The sequence below is a fragment of the Epinephelus lanceolatus genome, chromosome 14 (genome assembly GCF_041903045.1).
Source record: "Epinephelus lanceolatus isolate andai-2023 chromosome 14, ASM4190304v1, whole genome shotgun sequence".
NCBI classification, from domain to species: Eukaryota; Metazoa; Chordata; class Actinopteri; order Perciformes; family Serranidae; genus Epinephelus; species Epinephelus lanceolatus.
The window spans coordinates 10,127,112-10,147,259 of NC_135747.1; the positions used below are offsets into that span (position 1 = coordinate 10,127,112).

At 38.4% G+C, this 20,148-nt stretch overlaps 1 long non-coding RNA gene across 2 annotated transcripts; it reads right to left on the reverse strand.

Moving 5' to 3' along the window:
• Positions 1–257: 257 nt before the first annotated feature.
• Positions 258–19,277, reverse strand: LOC117251434 (uncharacterized). Of its 2 annotated transcripts, none has more exons than XR_013493264.1 (11): positions 19,078–19,277; positions 18,108–18,428; positions 17,856–17,984; positions 15,214–15,344; positions 15,102–15,133; positions 9,368–12,116; positions 8,658–8,718; positions 8,160–8,288; positions 6,111–6,241; positions 5,999–6,030; positions 258–1,144 (listed from the first exon to the last, which is right to left on the reverse strand). It is a non-coding gene; the product is annotated as an uncharacterized LOC117251434 (long non-coding RNA). The 2 variants fall into 2 exon arrangements; XR_004501234.2 differs by having other exon boundaries at positions 18,368–18,428; positions 19,078–19,274.
• Between the last annotated feature and the right edge of the window lie 871 nt (positions 19,278–20,148).

Consider the following 20,148-nt stretch of genomic DNA (forward strand, 5'->3'; position numbering starts at 1 on the left):
GAAATATCAGCATCTAATAGAGAGCACAAAGGAGAGGAGACGCCATATTTCTTCCTCTCCCTCATCCTTGTCCTTTTGGCTCCTATCCCAACACATCTAACACTGGTTGGTCTCTCCCCTGAGAGACACAGATTAGCACATTCTAACACATTAGAGAATTGTACAAAAAGAAAAAAATAGTAAGGGGCATTGCTGAATTCTGATGAAGAAACTCCCAGATGCAAAGGTGTTGGATGTTCAAGAACAGAAGAAACGGCTGTCTTTCAGTAGACCACAACAGCCTACTTATTTTTATTCAATAATAGTGTTAAACAATTACAGATGGTAATAAAGAAAAAAGTGATTAAATTATTTAATGCCAAGCTAAACTTCCACTACTCAAGTCCACTAAAAAGATAAAATAGAATGATTGCTCTAAAAGAAACATAATGGAACCTAAAGCAGAGGAACTGTATCAAAAAGCACAAAGATCCAAAATCGAACTAAAGAGGTCAAAAAGGGAGTCCTAAAAGAAACGTATTATGATGTCACAGTGAAATGAAGTTGACCTTTTGGATATTAAATGACATCACTTCATTTTACTCTAATGGATATTTGTCTGAAATGTTGTCATAATTTGTATATGAATCCTTGGATTACAGCCAAAAACATGTTTTGTGAGGTCACAAGGTCACAACACGGAGGCATTAAGAGAGTCATTTCTTGCATTTTCTTGGTTACCTACATATTAGTCTAAAGGGGGGGATTCTACAACCTAAACATCTTCATATATCTTAGAAGTTCAGATATATCACTTCTAACATGGTGGCGTAGGCAGAATCTGCATATACAAGATAAATCTTTAGACAACTGTATTACCAGGTTCAGAAGTTCACACACGCAAGCATGAAACAAATAGGAAGTTAAGACAGTTAAGACTTCTTATGTTGGATCAGTTAAGAGTCAATTTTAAGCACTTTTGTTGTTCTTCCAATGTAAATTGTGCCCTTCAAACAGTCTCAAACAGAAGAACTATATGTCAAGGAAATAAGGGACTGTGATGACTGGCATGCGTAGAGAGCACGTGAAGCAGGGTGCACTCTGGACCTTTGGGGTCTTCCTTCACCACTATCTGGTTAGTCCAACTGCTTAGCATAACTCCAAACTGCAGAGGGATAAAAACAAAAAGGCAACCCTAAGTTTGTTCAACTCTGGGTAATTAGAAAAACACCCCCCCCCCCCCCCCAAAACTAACATACCCATGGGCACCTAACTTTGTGTAAAAGTGGAGGGGCAAAATATGACCTGAGTAAGGATGTGCGAAAAACCAGAAACAAAACATATTCCAATAAATTTATTGATTATGAGTCTCAATGCTATGTCACAGGACCAATTAATTTAAAGAAATGAGACATTCAAATACCATTTTAACAATTTACAAATTTGATTACAAAGGCAGAAGTTACACTTTTTTTTTTTCAACTGTCCAGGGCAACATTTTTTTTTTTTTTTTTTTTTTGTTTAGATATTTTTTGGGGCTTTTTTAGCCTTTCATTGATAGGACAGACAAGTGTGAAGGGGGGAGAGAGGGAGGGAGTGACATGCAGCAAAGGGCCACTGGAGTCGAACCTGAGCCGCTGCGGCAACAGCCTTGTACATGGGGCGCCTGCTCTACCACTAAGCCACTGGCACCCCCAGAGCAACATATTTAATCTTTACCGAATACACCAAAAGGGTTCTTTCTTAGAGTGGACCGCATAGTGAAGTCATGTGCTATTTCATTAAGATTTATACTGTCTGTACGTTTTTGCTGTACGTGGCGCAGAGCAGCACTGTTTAATCTTGACTGAGTCATTGTGCTACGCAGGTATGTTTTAATTCTTCTCAATGCTGAAAAACTCCTTTTAGCTGAAGCAGAGGAGCTTGGGAGGACCAAGAGGATTTTCATCAACTTTTTTACTTAACTGAAAACAGCAGATGCATCTCCTAAGTCTTTTAGTGCACTAATAACATTTTTTAGGATTTTTCCATCACTGGTTTCTTTGTCCTGCTGGGGTAGAAGATCAGGTAACATGCTCAGCTGGGTTTGCAGTCTATTAGAATCTACATCAGATGTGTAGTGTTTTAAAATGATACCCATTTCTGTAGAGCACTCCTCCCCTTTTACTGTTTTTATTATAAGTTTCTCCAAACAGTCATTTACATCTGATCCTTCAATATGAAACCTTGGTTTCAATCATTGTGGAGATCATAGGATCCCAGTGCTTCTCCTTAAAGTACTGCAGGATGCTGTCTGGTGGATGGGTGCTTGTCGCTATCTCATCATCCTCAATAAGTCTCCTTGTGGGTTTCTTATGTCGAGGGAGACAGGGTGCTGTAACATTTAATTCATGAGCCAAAGTTGTGCATTTATCCCACACCTTTTCAAAACTGTTAGCTGACTGCATCTGTGTCAGAGTGTTCTTCAAAAGGCCAGTGGCTCTTCTGCTTTCACCAACAGTTATGCTTTGCTTCTGCTTCCTCTGACTTTGAACATGCTTGCTCACATATCACTAAGCCAAAAACTGTTTCAAAAATCATTCAGACATTGTAAAAGACCCGAGGCTTTACTACCACACTGCCCTCTATCATTTCCAGATATTTCCTCAAGTGCTTGCTTTAGAGTGGTGTAGTTTTCCAACACACTTCTAATAGATGAGCATCGCATCGTCCATCTAGTTGGACACAGTGGACGCAGAGAAGTAGCATTTGTGTCATTTTGAAGGTTTGTAAAACAGGCCAGCCTTTTGGGCGAGTCGCGCACAAAGTTAACAAGAGTTTGGATAAAATCTATGGTGTCTCTGACCATAGTGACTGACCTTGTGGCATCCTGGAGAACTAAATTTAATACATGTGAAGAACAATGAACATAAAAAGCATTTGGCTGTTCCTCCAAAATTCTAGCTTGTACACCTGAGTAGCATCCTGACATAGAACTAGCACCGTTGTAGCACTGTCCTCGACACTTCTTTAGTGGTATATCCAGTCTCAATAGAATGTCTCTAATGATTTTTGTGATGGTGTCTGCATTGGTTGTGTCAGTACTGTAAAGACCTACAAATTCCTCTGAGATCTCAAAATTGTCACTGACATGGCGTAAAACCATTATTAATTGTTCTTTTACAGAGACATCTGTTGTTTCATCAACCATAAGGGAGAAAAACTCATCTGCTTTGATGTCTTTTGCAATTTCTTGAAGGACAGCATTAGACATGAGCTGTAACATTTCATTTTCAGTGTCATGTCCAAGCCATTTTTGTTTACTTTTTAACTACTGGGCTAGTTCTGGACAATCTTGTGCCCTCAAGTTCAACAACTGGAAAAGATTGCTTGATATATCCTTGTGTCCACGAGTAGCCATTTCTTGGCGCATGAGGAATCGGAGTGATTCCAGTATTTTGAGCTTTTGAAATTTGCTTGTGGCATTTTTCCAGTTGTTGAAACTATTGGTAACAAATGATTCTTCCTTACGTTTTGAGAAGTTTATCAGCTGAAGTCTTTCTGACATTCTGCATGTGTGACAAAAGGCTTTTTCCTGTCACAAGTATAGGGATCAGAAATCTGGAAAATAAATGTTAATATTCCAATCAAGGCATCACAAATTTAATTTAGCCAAGAAATATTTAGGCCAATATTTGCATTTTTTAAAAAGACATTTGAATACATTCAAAGCAGTTTTTAACAGAGGTGGTGCAGTTTAATTAGGACACTTTGAATTGCAGCACGCTGGAGGGCTCTGTATTAATGCTGCATTGGTCACAACTGTAGGCTAAATGTAAAATATAAATTGACTTAAAATCTCATACAGATTCTACCAGTAGTTAAATACAAAGTTTTGAGATGAGAAGGATTACTGATCATAGATCATCAAAAAATGTTAAATGTATACTCCTTTCTAATTTATTTTCTCAATTTTTCTACCTGAGGTTCGGGTCCTGGTTGACCTGCCCCTTCATTGGCTGTGCTGTTGGCCTGGCTCTGGCCTGGTCTGGCTCTGACTGACTGTTCATGTGCCTCCTCTGTGCTGTTCTGTCTATACTGCTGTCTATCTGTAACTTCCTGTCACAAGTATAGGGATCAGAAATGAATAAATCTGGAAAATAAATGTTAATATTCCAATCAAGACATCACAAATAAAGGCTACACACACTGTATCTTGTTTTTTTTCAGGACAATGTGGGCTAACCATATTTGCCATCATTCCATGTCCTTCTATGTGCCTGTATTTTATATTAATTTTTATATCAATGAAAAAAACAAATCTGTGTGACTAAAATCTTACATTTTTACATGTATTAAGTTGGAAGTTGACATATTCTGCCATATATGAAGAGGGGAGACTACTGGTGTAGTGGTGACTATGGTCATTACTGCCCTGTCAGCATGCATAATTAGGCCTCAGTTGTCTGGGTGCGCAAAGGTGAAGTGGCTGGTCTTGTCATACAAAGTTTGATGGAGTGTCAACTGGACAATATGGAGATGTTTGCATCTTGAAAGATGACTACAAGTGTGGATAGACAAGGAGAAACACAGGCAAGCCTAAGACGTGGTAAGATACGATATTCCTCACTATATGAAGTGACTGGTAACAAGATCTGTATAATGGATTGTAAAGAAATTCGTCAGGTTTTTATTTTGTAGACAATTGATCTGGATTTATAGCGTGATGGGATGGCAGCACAATGCAGCATAGTCTTTTTTTCTCTCCTTGTTTTACTCCGTGCACTTCAGCAGCGCTGCAGGTGTTTGAGACGATGTGAGAATCCTCATGTTCTGTTGGTATTGTTTATAGATAAACCCCTTATGGAAAAAAGCATTTGTTGTAACGGTACTTTTTTAATGGATCACAGACACTCAATAGAGCATTTTAATCTTATCGGTTAGCGGAATAAGGTTATTATTGGTTGGTTAACGAGCTGAGCAACGGTTATTGGTCAGAAGAAAAATTCAAAATGTGCATCCCTAGCTTAGAAAGTCTGTTTGGAGCTCGAGACATCTTTTTTAGCGCACAAAAAACAGCTCCTGCCATTTTCCAAAAAATGAACAGTAATAGACCACCAGATACCCCCTCATAGGATTTTTTACTTGCAAGATGGTGAAATAGCCTACTGACACAAAGCCTAGGCGTTCCACTTTGACATTAACATTAGCTGGCCAGTTCAGTAGTTCTCTCTAAAGGGTTTAATTCATGTTAATTTAACAAACACTGAGACAGCTAACTTAGCTAACATAAAGTTATGGTAACATAACGTTAACACACATTTACACTTTTCCCTGTAACTTTGAGGTTACACAGTTGGTTCTTTAGAGAAACATACCTCACATGTTTTTTTCCTTATCTTATTGTTCCATAAGTTATGAATAGTTAGCTGGCGTTTCATTGTTTGGTTTTCATGTACAGTCTGTGGCAGACTGTACCGGACTGTACAGCTTCTGCTGCAGTATGCGCGTGCAGAGAGCAGCGCCAGATGTCCGGAGTGAAGTACGCAATCGGACAAGCTGCTTCTCCACATCTTTCCCGTTTTTATCATTAATGTGTCTCAAACTACAATGGCAAAAACGTGAAATGCATCCACAATTAAAACAGGCAAGCTAACTCTAATTTACAGAAATACAAACAATCCAAACTCCTCCTAATAACCAGACATGGCAACCATGGTGCACTTGCTCCGTACTGCCTGGAATATGCCACTTGGATTGAAAATGGAGTGCAGAATAATTCAAATACGATTATTTAAATGCAAATAAGATTAATTTATATAATTTTTAATTACATTTTATATTGAAAATATTCAACTAAATATCATGCAACAACTTTTTGACTTAAAAAGAGTTGAAAAAAGTGGGGGGGCAAAATATGAGTTTTGCCACCCCACTTTGAAAAGTGGAGGGGCATTTGCCTTACTTGCCTATAGGCGTAGGCGCCAGTGAACATACCAACGTGTCAATGTGCATTTTACTGTATGTGTATATACTGTACCTGAGAGGACGGCAGTGTCTCATCTACTGTCCCTGAGAGGAAAGCAGTGTTAGAATTTGTTGGAATTTCCACACAGAATATTTAAACTGAATAAATATGTAACTGCACATACTTGTGATGGTTTCACAGATGTTGATAAATCTATGTCACCGGTGAAATTGCAATTAGTGATTCTGTCAGTACAAACTGTACTGCTATTACGTGCAGTGAGAACAGGTTGAGGGTTCTGTTCAACAGGATTTCCTGAAAGGAAAAAAGAAAAGAAAAAACAGCTCAGTTCAAGCTTTGACTTCCTGTATTAAACCATATGTTGCCCCTTCATTTTCTAAAAATGGCTTTTATTGTGAAACATTTGCAGGAACTTCTTGCGGAGGATTCAGTGACTTGCATGTTTGCATGCAGAACTTCAAATGTAGCTCCTGCCACCTGGTGGCACTTTTTTATGTTACTACAACAACATTTCGGCAGGCTCAAGAACGGACACAGTGACTGAAATAACAGTAATGATAACAAAGATAGGACAAGAATAATCCGATGACATCACACACGTCGTGAAAGGCCACAGGGGATGACTGGAGTGGACCATTGTGTCATCTATCATGTCTGTTGGCCAAGTCATGGCACGATTTTATGACTCCACAATGGCGTAATCTGACATAGTGACTGTCGGAACAGACAAAAATGTTGTGTAGTGTATAGGGCTGTAGTCAACCAAAGAAAATCTTGGTCAACTAAAGTCGCACATAATCTTCAACTAATTGATTAGTCGTGGGAGAAAAAAAAATAAAAAATCTTATTTTTACTTCTGCGGTGGTGTCTGTGTCACTCTGCAGTTACACCTCCAAAACACTAGTCGGCGGTGGAGGACTGTGTTAAGTGCTGTAAAGTTTAGTTCAAATCAAACTTTATTTATATAGTTGATTCAAAACACACATTAAATATGGCTTAATAGAGACAATTTCAAACACAAGTACGCAAATCAGCTTCACTATAACTTGCAGCATTCACAGACAAACACTTGGACACATTTCCCCCACCAATATAACATGCTAATGTTATTAGCACAATTTATACAATTTTACATTGTATAAATTTGCCTAGCGTCTAGCAATCTTTTCCTCTTCTCATATAAAACCAGGGACAACAGCAACATGTAACAAAGGTAACGGCACATAATTAGGCTCTGTTACAACTCACAACATTCACCGACAAAACAACTGTCTTATACTAAACACGTTTTCCAAGCAAATACAACATGCTAACGTTATTAGCGCCAGCCTATGGCATTTTACATGGTATACATTAGCCTAGCGACGAGCATAGATTTCCTCTGCTCATATGAAGCCAGGATAAATCCCTAAGTATAAATCCCTGAAGGATAAATCACACACATGATTTAAAATGCTATTTTAGTGGATGCTTTACTGTCTTCACAATTTATTGTTTCTTATCTGTGTAATACAAATACAAGCTTCGTTTCCACTGAGGAAAATGGTTTCAGCTTACACAAACTGACAGGAGGTCTGTGTCACTGCGACGCTGAGCGTCAACTTTCTGTCAACAAGGTGTTTTGAAAACACCCCCATTTTCACAGGTAACTTAGCCAGTCCCCACTGCCGCAGGAAATAATGGATTAATCCTGGAAAGCTGTTGATGTAGCCCTTTTCTCCTTATGAAAGTAACACGGCAATTATTCGACCAATGAGAATTTGGTTGGACAAGAGCATAGCGACCAAATAATCGACTAGTCGACCAGGAGACTACAGCCCTAGTAGTGTGAACCTGGCATTGGGAGACTACTGCTAAAGGCAGAGAGGCTACAGTGACTCACTGTTGCCTCTTGAGGTACAAGTAGTATTGCAAAAAAGCACAGGCTGGAGCTAGATGATTAGCATGGAAATTTCAGTAGATATCGCTGCATCACAATACATAGATGTCTTTCACATAATGTCAAAACTGTTACTAGGCTACTTCACATTCTGTTGATAATGTTAGTTAATCTTCATGTTTGAAACAAATATCTTAAAACAGTACAACTTTATAATGGGACCAAACCAAAATTGAGGTGTAAATGAGCTTCACTAAAGCACTGCAATGTATTTTACAATTTTTATCTCTGATTTCATCCTGAACGGAATAAATGAAAAATATTAATGCTTACCAGATGAGGGATTTCCTGCAACACTCACTGTTTCAGTCCTCATGGTGAGGGAACCTCCTGTAACATTGTCCAGTCTTCTGTTGCTAACAGCACTGCTGTTATCAGCAACTGTTGTTGTTGTGGTTGATCCTGTAAATAATGATTTGTTGTCATAACTTGTGTGGTTCCTTAGAATTTTTGATATTTTTTAGAAAAATGAAAGTTAGAACTTCTGCCTTAATTTAAGTCAAATGCATCTGAGGCTCACTTATACAGTGCAGACAAGTTGTACACTAGTTTTAGTGTTGGAGTTGAAGAGCTGCTGCTGCTGTTGCTGCTCATGTGATTGATGCTGCCTCAGAATGTCAAAAAAGGAGGGGCACCTCCTCCGTTTAAAATTATGTTTTTTAGAAAGCGCTCTTGTCTTGTCTAAACTGTGCTGTTTTGCTGTTGTACCTTGAGAGACTTATTTATAGATAAAAAATATCCCCTGCTTATTAAGGATATAATCAGGGTCACCTGAAATCCATGCATATAAAGCCATGAGTCTGTCCAGGATTGGCCTCAACAAGTCCATGATCTGTAATGACAAAATATCGCACAAGGTACTCAACAGAGAGCCGGTTTGGTAGAGATTTGTGATTGTTAATGGGGATTTGTAGGTTCCCTTCAGTAAAGTAATGAACTTCAAATCATTTACCCAGAATCAACAGTGATTATGTTTTATATAATTACACAATACAATGCAAAAGTCTAAGGCAGTAGTCTGTGCTGGACAGGAAAACACATTCCAGAAACGACAATCAACTTAACACATCCTGTTTACTTGTAAGTATGATTCTGGAAATCTTCTGCACCCAAAGATAACAGAATAGACCTCAGAGCTGTCTGAAAACATCATACAATACTACAGTCTTCTTTGCCAGGACTTTGTACTTTGTGTTCTGCATATTTTTTTCACCCAGTTGTTCAAATAAGAAAATAATCAACACTTTTATGTGATTATCCACTGCTGGCATAAATACCTTAACTTACACATATCTTTAAGTGTTAAAAAATGTTGAAAAATATATCTTATAGAACAAAACTGAAATATTTCTTCATGCATATGCTATAAAAAGTCTCACAAGATGACTGTGTACTCTACCAACACCAGATCCACATTTGAAGAGTCTATTAATGACACAACAAATAGGGCACAAAGCCTTCCCTTATTTGGTTTGACTTACCGTACTGTAGTTGACCAAAAACTGCAGGATGAAAAATGGATCTAAAGATGAAATATTAAAAAGTTTCCGAGTGTTAATCAATAGAAACCAAAAGCTTGCAGCTCCTTACGTCTTCTCACTCTTGTCTAAGCACAAGGGGAGGGGAAGGTTGAGAATGAGGAAGTAAAGACACATTCCACGTAGCGAAAATAAGCAGGCCACATCTGTTTCTGTTTTTTTCATCTCTGTGCAAAATCTTGTTTGGGCAGAGGCCCTGTGTCAAACTATGGTGGGGGGTTTCCAAAACTTCTAAGGTAGTTGGAGGATATGTCCTCACAGGATCTTTTTTTTCTCTCTCAAATTCAAATTTCACATCTAACACTGAAATGAAATGCCATTCAGTCAATGAATGGCATTTAAAAGTAAGTTTGGAAACAGTGCATTGTAATTTATAGTGCTCCAGATATTCATGATCTTATAGTCAGAGCTTACCCATCACCAGGAGGACCGACACACTTCTTATCAGCCATCCCAGAGCCGACCTCCACCAGATGGGCCGACATACTTCTTATCAGCCATCAACCATGGCAATTACAAGTGTGTACAGTGGAAATTTACCTTTTAATGCCATTAATGTACTCATCCAAATTCTAGTTTAAAAAAACAAACAAACAAAAAAAAACAATATCAAAGGTATCATTACTTCTAACACAGTGTAGGGTGGATGTGAGGGTGGTGGATGGGTCCAACAAACACTAGACCTTTACCTAGGAGCCCGGTGTTCACTCCCATATAAATGTAAAGCCAAATCACAATGTTTTTTTTCCAAACCTATCCACGTGTTTCTTTCCTTAACCCAACCACATGCATTTGTTGCACAACAAAATAAAGGTAAATACGAGGTGTTTTACCAATGTTGTAGGTTTATTTTGAAAAAGACTGTGTGCATCGAGGGAGCAGAAACTGTACATTTCCTGTGAAAACAGAAGTGTATTTTGAAAAGACACAATGCATGTAACAAGCATAAACTAACATGGCGTCCCAGAACGTCAAAAACATATGCACCCAGGATACCTAACACGTCATACAGTCAGGTCCATAATTATTTGGACAATGATACAGTTGTCGTCATTTTGGCTCTGTACACCACCACAATGGGTTTTAAATGAAACAATGAATACCTGCTTAAAGTGCAGACTCTCAGCTTTCATTTAAGGCTTTTTTCAAAAATGTACTTATGAGCCCTTAAAGTCGGGGGACTGTGTGAAGAAATGGCTGTCATTCCTACATGGTTCATACTACATTTTTGAAAAAAGCCTTAAATGAAAGCTGAGAGTCTGCACTTTAAGCAGGTATTCATTGTTTCATTTAAAACCCATTGTGGTGGTGTACAGAGCCAAAATGACGACAACTGTATCATTGTCCAAATAATTATGGACCTGACTGTATGTAGACATGAAAAGTTAATTGAACAAGCAGGGATATGTGACAAGTTGGGAGTGAAAATGTGTTGGCATTTCAAAAATGGAGCCAATGCAAAAGTGACGAACACTGCAGTTCTTTGAATGGCCACTTGGGGCTGTCTCAAAAACAGAGTAAATCCCCATAGGCCCCCTTGTTAAAATGTCCAACTTTACAGCAGAAATGAACATGTTTACAGCCTGGTACAAAAAACAGTTTTGGTCTCTAGAGCTAATTTTAACTTCCATAACTGTACACGGTGGTGAATTTTTGTTAATTTTATTAAGCCCCAAAGTGAATACGGAGGGTCTGAGAGAAAAAAAGTCGAGGATGGAAAGAAATGAACAGCAACAAAGTCATGTTGAAAGCAGAGAGACAAAAGGATATGAGAGGTGGATCACTCATTCCTACATTTAACTTGTTTCCCATGTATTACTGTGATTACTGCTTCACAGATCATTTATGCTACTGCCCACTGACATGGTTTTAAAGTTATCCAACTTTTAGAGGTGACCCTGAATAGTCAGTTATTCGACAATTCAACCTGATGCCCGATTGGACTACCGATCTCACAGTTAAACTGTTGTAGTATTGGGAAAATGTGGTTATGAGACAAAGGATCTTTCCATTCAGGCTATATGGGGATGCTGAATATCTAATTTTACATAGAAATATTTGGTTTCTTCCAATAAATCATAGCCTATTTTGGTATAAATGGATTAAACAGAGCACTTACAAAATCAGCAGGTGGAAGCACATGCAAACCACTGTTCGTGGCTTGCATTACTCTATCTTTCTCTCTTTCTATGAGAAAGTCAAAAATTCTAGTCACAGCCATTAAAACAAGCAGGTTGAGAAAATGAACCAACTGACATGTCAGTTCAGTTCAACTCAGTAGGCTTTATCGGCATGGCATTTGAGATGTGTTGCCAAAGCACACTTACAATTAAAGGACAGTGAATGAAACTGATCACATGAAAAACAGTATTAATCAGTACAGTGAAATAGGTACTTAAATTAGTAAACCAAATAGAATGATATACAGTATATAGTCATTCATACATATCTCATGTCTCTTTTATGTGTTGTTGTTGTTGAGTGTGTGTGCATGTGTGTTATAGATCTGCTGTACAAGTAATGTCTGTCAGTCAATTGATCTCCTCCTGTTGGTGCTATGGATGGCGCCAAACCTACACACGCACCTCCTACACACAACAAACAGCGGTGGATGCAACACATCTATGAAGTACGTTTTATGCCAAGTCAGTAGGCCAAAAAGTTGAACTGGGTGTGTTGGCTCCTTTGCCTCCTGTGGAAACAATGGAAACAAATGTCACACATGAAAGTATGGATCAATGAGTTAAAAAAACAAACAAAAAATGATCTGACAAATAATTGAAGATAGGCAAGACTTGACCAAGATTTCAAAAATTCTTAGTCGGGAACACCCCTAACCATTTTTGCTCCCCAAACATCTTTAAAGAGACAATATTAGATCAGGATTTTTTTTTTTTTTTTCACTGGGGCATGCCCCAGCAACGCCCCTAGCAAACTCACTTACTGGACCGTGATATTTCTTAACCCAGTGTACAGCCCTGCTCTGAAGTAGACACAACCAGAGATACTTGGTCCAAAGCCAGATACCCAAAGCCTCTATCCAGAGGGGTATTCCAGGTAGGAGGTTCAACAAACTCTGAGTCTAACCCTGAACTCTGAGTTGACTTACTCTGAGATGGGAAACTCTGAGTATCCGGTTCCAGAACAGCTGATCTGAGTTAGTTCAGTCAACTCTGAGTATGTTCACTCTGAGTTAAACCGACAATAAAAAGCCATCATCAATGGAGCTCCGACTCCACGATTCACCATGGCAACAGGTAAATAAAAGACAGTGCCTCCATTTTAATCCAGTGGATGTAGAGATATTAATGCATGTGTAGCAGACGGTGCACATTTATCTTTAAAAGAAGAGCCTGAGTCAGAGCGAGGAAAGTGTAAATAAGTTAACCATAAAGTTAATAAAAAAGTTTTATTCAGTGTTGTCCGTTTATTCATCATTTATCAGACTTACATTTCCTTAATGAAGATAAAGTGTTGGAATCTGACTGTGTATCAGGTTGTAGATACATTAGGCTACATTATATTAATTATATACAATAATATATTTGCTCAGATTTAATGTGATGGGGAAAACAGCAACTGAAAAATAGGAAGATTTAAAACATATAGGCTAGGTTATAGATCAAAGACATAAAGACATGACTGTAAACTCACAGTCTGACCCAGTAATAATATGTTTGGTGATCTGCACTTGAAAAGACGTTGAGGTTAAAATACAGTATATTTTAAAATGTTGCACATCTATTTGTATCTTGACTCAACAGCATTCAGTGACTTTATTTCAGCTACAAATGTAGCTAGTAAATTTAAAATAAAATCTTTAAAGAGACAATATTAGATCAGGATTTTTTTGTTTTTTTCACTGGGGCATGCCCCAAGAACGCCCCTAGCAAACTCCTTACTGGACCTTGATATTTCTTAACCCAGTGTACAGCTCTGCTCTGAAGTAGAACTCCACACAACCAGAGATACTTGGTCCAAAGCCAGATACCCAAAGCCTCTATCCAGGACACAGAGGGAGGGGCGCTACTATTACAAAGTCAAAATATTTACATTCCATTACCAGCCTCCAGTAATTCCAGGAGACAGTTAGATGTGACCCAACATCGGATGTCCTTTCATTGTGAATAAAATTAACTGTGTGTTGTCTGGATGCTCTCATTGGGTAAACCCTACACAAACAGAAGTTAAGCAAATATTTCCTCATTAAAATGAATAGACAATTTCTCCCCTAACCATTTTTGCTCCCCAAACATCTTTAGAGAGACAATATTAGATCAGGATTTTTTTGTTTTTTTCACTGGGGCATGCCCCAAGAACGCCCCTAGCAAACTCACTTACTGGACCTTGATATTTCTTAACCCAGTGTACAGCCCTGCTCTGAAGTAGAACTCCACACAACCAGAGATACTTGGTCCAAAGCCAGATACCCAAAGCCTCTATCCAGGACACAGAGGGAGGGGCGCTACTATTACAAAGTCAAAATATTTACATTCCATTACCAGCCTCCAGTAATTCCAGGAGACAGTTAGATGTGACCCAACATCGGATGTCCTTTCATTGTGAATAAAATTAACTGTGTGTTGTCTGGATGCTCTCATTGGGTAAACCCTACACAAACAGAAGTTAAGCAAATATTTCCTCATTAAAATGAATAGACAATTTCTCCTGATATTTGATACTTTATTACTTGAGACAGACAAAGAGATACAATGATGCATAGCTTTAAGAGCTGACAGGATCACATTGACAGATTTGGGTAATAGCATGCATAAACTCTCTGATCAATGTGGGAGAACATGTTTCTTATAGAGCTGGTTAAAACCTATGCTTAGGGACTGATTGGCTGATATTTTGAATTTGTTGGTTTTGTGTGTGGCTGTCCTGCACCTATGCTCTAAAAATATTTGTAGCTCCCAGGAAGGTCAAAACTCAAATATGAAGTCACATCCCAGCCACCATCCCCCTCTGATTATTGACACGTTTTTGTCCCCATGATTAGATGTAGAGTTTGAAAGCCTGTTAAATAAATGCTCTTGAGAGTTTAGTTTCAATTCTAATGGTCAGTTCATTGCATGAATTGTAAGTACACTGCAAATAAACCCAAAAAATCCAAGAAACAAAACCTTTACAATGCTAAATAGCTACTGGCTCTGTAGATTACATGCAGCGGCCCATTTGTCCAGTTCATGTAAGAGAATCCCATCAACATTTGTTAATATCTCCCACTGACAGATAATACGTTAGGCCTTAAGCCTGTCATTTTACTGCTGCTTAATCAGATCTATTTTCAAAAGATAGCATTACCAAAGTACAAAATAAAGAACACATACAACATAAAACCACATCACTCACACACTTTATCCACAATATATCCAAAGCCAGATTTTCCAAATTTAGCCTACAGTTGTCTTTTTCAATGCATTACCATTACTAGTTCATACATTGTACTTCAACTGTTGCTTAGCACTTTTTTTGTCCTTTCTCAGAGCTTCAGAAAAAAAGAGAGGAGGATTTTTGACCATTTACAATCAATCTATCAATAAATTTAGTAACAGTTTCCTCTGGCTGAAAGATATGCTTCAAAACAACCCCCCAAAAACTAAAGTACCAACCTATCAATGTGCATTTTACTGTGTGAGGGTTATTACCACTACTGTATGTGTATATACTGTACCTGAGAGGACGGCAGTGTCTCATCTACTGTCCCTGAGAGGAAAGCAGTGTTAGAATTTGCTGGAATTTCCACACAGAATATATAAAATGAATAAACATGTAACTGCACGTACTTGTGATGGTTTCACAGATATTGATAAATCCATGTCACCTTTAAACTTGCTATTAGTTATTCTGTCAGTACAAACTACACTGCCATCACATGCAGTGAGAACAGCTTGAGAGTTCTCTTCAACAGGATTTCCTGAAAGAAAAAGAAAAAAAGGAAACAACAGCTCAGTTCAAACTTTAACTTCCCATACCAAACCATATGTTTAAAGGTGCAATGTGCAATGCCTTGCCACATTCTTCAATCAAATAGGGGGCAGCATTTCACCTCCCCCCACCCTCCTCCTCCCTGTTGAAGATGTGAGGTGTATAGTTAGATGCTACAAACCTTGCAATGTCCTCCAAAATGTACAACCTTCCAATATTCAATATATACAACGTAATTGTACAGTTGTCAGTTTCAAAAAAGCCAACTAACTAATAGCAGGGCAAGAATACACACAGTTGACCAAACTGCTGTAACACTGAGGGCAATTCAAAATAACACTGCTATCTTACAGTCTTCACATTTGCTTAGCTCAGTTTTAGCAAAACCATAGCAGCAAGAAAACAGCCACATCAAAACCACATATCGACACAATTTGGAATGTTTTGCAGTGAGATTTGTGTTGTCAGTAGTTGCACTAGAGATACCAGCTTTTCTCAAACACTGATTTATCTATGGAAGCCCACTACAATATCCCCAAACATATGGCTTTCTTTTTTTTTACGTTAATCAAAGGGTTAAATTTCATTTAATTGTAAATTAATATTTTCTCTAGAGATGTTACTACACAGAGTTAAATGGGAAAAAATGATGGCATGAAACAGCAGAGGCACTGTATCAACCCGCTGAGTACTGCCATTAGCGTCAACCTAGCAAAGACTGTTATTTCTACATAATGGAGGATAAAAAGTAATAAAATTAAAAAAGAGAGGTGGGGCTTTCACTTCCCACAACTGCAGAGGCTACCAGCTTCATTAGAAACAGACAACATTAGAAACGAGCCTTTATTTTTTATTTCCCCTTTATTTTTATATTTTCACTTTTTATCCGCTCCCGTTTGACTTCATAAAGTTAATACATCGCGCCATCATTTCAAACTCAACACTTCCTGTACGTCTATAGAATTAAAAGCCCCTTATACCTTAGGTTGAGAGAATCCCTTCATTTTCTAAAAAGGCTTTTATTGTGAAACATTTGCAGGAACTTCTTGTGGAAGACTCAGTGACTTTTGTTTTGCATGTTTGCATGCTGTGCTTCAACTGTAGCTCCTGCCAGTGTGAACCAGGCATTGGGAGACTACTGCTAAAGGCAGAGAGGCTACAGTGACTCATAGTGCTGCACCATTGGATAAAAATGTGCGATTGCGATTTGAGTGGACAATATCGTGATTTGCGATTGTGATTTCAATATAATGAAAAAAAAAGTATCATTAGTCTTCTTGGTTGATTCAGTGTTTCCTCTACATTATATTAGGGGGGCACTGACCTTACCTGACGAGACATAGTTATTGTTATGGACAGTGTAAATAACCATCAACAGACTGAGCACAGTCAAACACGCTGCTCACACAGCAGCGCAGCACGGCACTGTACACGCAGCGGAGCGAGCCTGTGTTGCGTTCAGGCGTTGTCATGTAAATGACAAATACCAGCACGCCATAGCACAACACAGCAGCATGTGAAGTGGGCTGAAACCAAGCAAAATTGCTCAGTTTTTTATTTGTTATTATATAGTTTGTTATGGAGTCTGTGATTTCCCCGTGACTCTTACAAATGTTTGCATAACTGTGCATGGATGGTTTTTATGAGGCTCTGGCGGCTTTCAGTTGTCTCTTTGTCTTTAACGTTACACGGCTTGTCTTTCTCTCACAGGCATTCGTCTTACTTTTCTCTGTGCTGTCTCAAGTGCTGATATAGATTGGTCATGTTGCCGCGGGACGTGGCAACTTTAACTTTTACACTTTTACACAGCACGTCTTTCTGTTCAACGTCGCCGTACCTGAATCCAAAGTATCGGCATGTAATAGACGTTGCGTTTTTTCCGCCACCAACTCAGCCTGTTCATGGTCATGCTCTTCTTCAGCGTCTATGTTGAGCACTGCTGCACGCCAGGTGGTCACCTGACCATACCTGCTGGACACACCAGGATAGCTTGTGGGAGTAATGTCAACAAACTCCACACACTACAGTAGAGGTAGTCCCATTCACAGGCACACAAGTTAACATTTATTTACATTAAATCGCAAATCGCAGCCTCTTATGTGGTTATATAATCGCACAGCCTGACATCACGATTGCGATTAGATTAATCGTGCAGCACTAGTGACTCACTGTTGCCTCTTGAGGTACAAGTAGTATTGCAAATAAAGCACAGGCTGGGGCTAGATGATTAGCATGGAAATTTCAGTTGATATCTCCGCAGCACCATACAGAGATAAACTGTTGAATAGAATGGTTACTACTTCACATTTTGTTGATAATGTTAGTTAATCTTTATATTTAAAACAAAAATTCTGGCCATATCTTTAACATTACAACTTTATAATGGGACCAAACCAAAATGGAGGTGTAAATGAGCTTCTTTAAAACACAGCAATGTATTTTACAACTTTTATTTTTAATTTCATCCTGAACGGAATAAACGAGAAATATTCATACTTACCAGAAGGAGGATTTCCTGCACCACTCACTGTTTCAACCCTCATGTTGAGAGAAGATCCTGTAACATTGTCCAGTCTTCTGTTGCTAACAACACCCCCATTATCAGCAACTGTTGCTGTTGTGGTTGATTCTGTAAATAATGATTTGTTGTCATAACTTGTGTGGCACAGTTCCTTGGACATTTTTATAATTTTTAGAAAAATGAAAGTTAGAACTTCTGCCTTAATTTAAGCCAAATGCATCTGAGGCTCACTTATACAGTGCAGACGAGCTGTACACTAGTTTCAGTGTTGGAGTTGAAGAGCTGCTGCTGCTGTTGCTGCTCATGTGATTGATGCTGCCTCAGACTGTCAAAAAAAAACACTGAGGGGCACCTCCTCCATTTAAAATTATTATTTTTAAAGAGTGCACCTGTCTTGTCTAAACTGTGCTGCTTTGCTGTTGTACCCTGAGAGATTCGTTTATAGATTAAAAAAATATCCCCCTGCTTATTAAGGATATAATCAGGGTCACCTGAAATGCATCTACATAAAGCCCTGAGTCCGTCCAGGATTTGCCTCCACAAGTCCATGATCTGTAATGACAAAATATCGCACAAGGTACTCAACAGAGAGCCGGTTTGGCAGAGATTTGTCATTGTTAATGGGGATTTGTAGGTTCCCTTCAGTAAAGTAATGAACTTCAAATCATTTACCCAGAATCAACAGTGATTATGTTTTATATAATTACACAATACAATGCAAAAGTCTAAGGCAGTAGTCTGTGCTGGACAGGAAAACACATTCCAGAAACGACAATCAACTTAACACATCCTGTTTACTTGTAAGTATGATTCTGGAAATCTTCTGCACCCAAAGATAACAGAATAGACCTCAGAGCTGTCTGAAAACATCATACAATACTACAGTCTTCCTTGCCAGGACTTTGTACTTTGTGTTCTGCATATTTTTTTTACCCAGTTGTTCAAATAAGAAAATAATCAACACTTTTATGTGATTATCCACTGCTGGCATAAATACCTTAACTTACACGTATCTTTAAGTCTTAAAAAATGTTGAAAAATACATTTTATAGAACAAAACTGAAATATTTCTTCATGCATATGCTATAAAAAGTCTCACAAGATGACTGTGTACCCTACCAACACCAGATCCACATTTGAAGAGTCTATTAATGACACAACAAATAGGGCACAAAGCCTTCCCTTATTTGGTTTGACTTACCGTACTGTAGTTGACCAAAAACTGCAGGATGAAAAATGGATCTAAAGATGAAATATTAAAAAGCTTCCAAGTGTTAATCAATAGAAACCAAAAGCTTGCAGCTCCTTACGTCTTCTCACTCTTGTTTAAGCACAAGGGGAGAGGAAGGTTGAGAATAAGCATAAACACAATGCACTTAGCAAAAACAAGAAGGCCAGGGCCGTTTCTGTTTTTTTTATCTCTGTGGAAAATGTCGTTTGGGCGGAGGCCCTGTGTCAAACTATAGTGGGGGGATTCCAAAACCTCTAAGGTGGTCAGTCTGGTGCACTTTAAAGAGAAAATAGGTGAAATCTGTGAGGAACTCTTATTAAAAGCTTCCAGTAATTTAAATTGTGCAATGTTTCAATCTAACAGCGAATGAATTTCATTTAAAAGCATGTTTGGAAACAGTGCATTGTTATCAAGAGTGCTCCAGACATTCATGATCTCACAGTCAGAGCTTACCCATCACCAGGAGGACCGACACACTTCTTATCAGTCATCCCAGAGCAGACGGTGTCATTACTTTTTATCCAAATACGGTCACTTCTGGCTCCAAAATACCAAGTTGGTGATGGCCGAAATGCTGAAGTCATTCATCCACAGAGGATACTGAACATGCGAAAACACCCTGAAACTGAGGGGACATCAACAATATCCTTTTACAAAGAGAGGCATTCTGTATTTTAACCCTTAATACTCTCTTACCTAAAGGCTAAAACTTAGAGTTTGATCTCAGTTTTCTTTGGTAATTTGTTATATTTTGAAAAAGGACAAGTGTGACTGACAGATTTTACTTTACCTTTACAAATGCCTTTTATGAATTTCGATTGTCCAAAAGGTTTATTTCTGTTGATGCAACACCCCTTTTTCCCTGTCCTACTTGTTAGTGTTGTGCTCTTTGTTATAGGTCCCATCACAAATTCTGGCTACTTGCCAGACTAAACTTCTCTGTATCCTTAAAGAGTTACAACTCTTTACTATTTTTTCCTACTGTTTCCATGTGTTTTTCTACATATTATGTTTTTTATGATTAGTGTTTTTTGGATGATT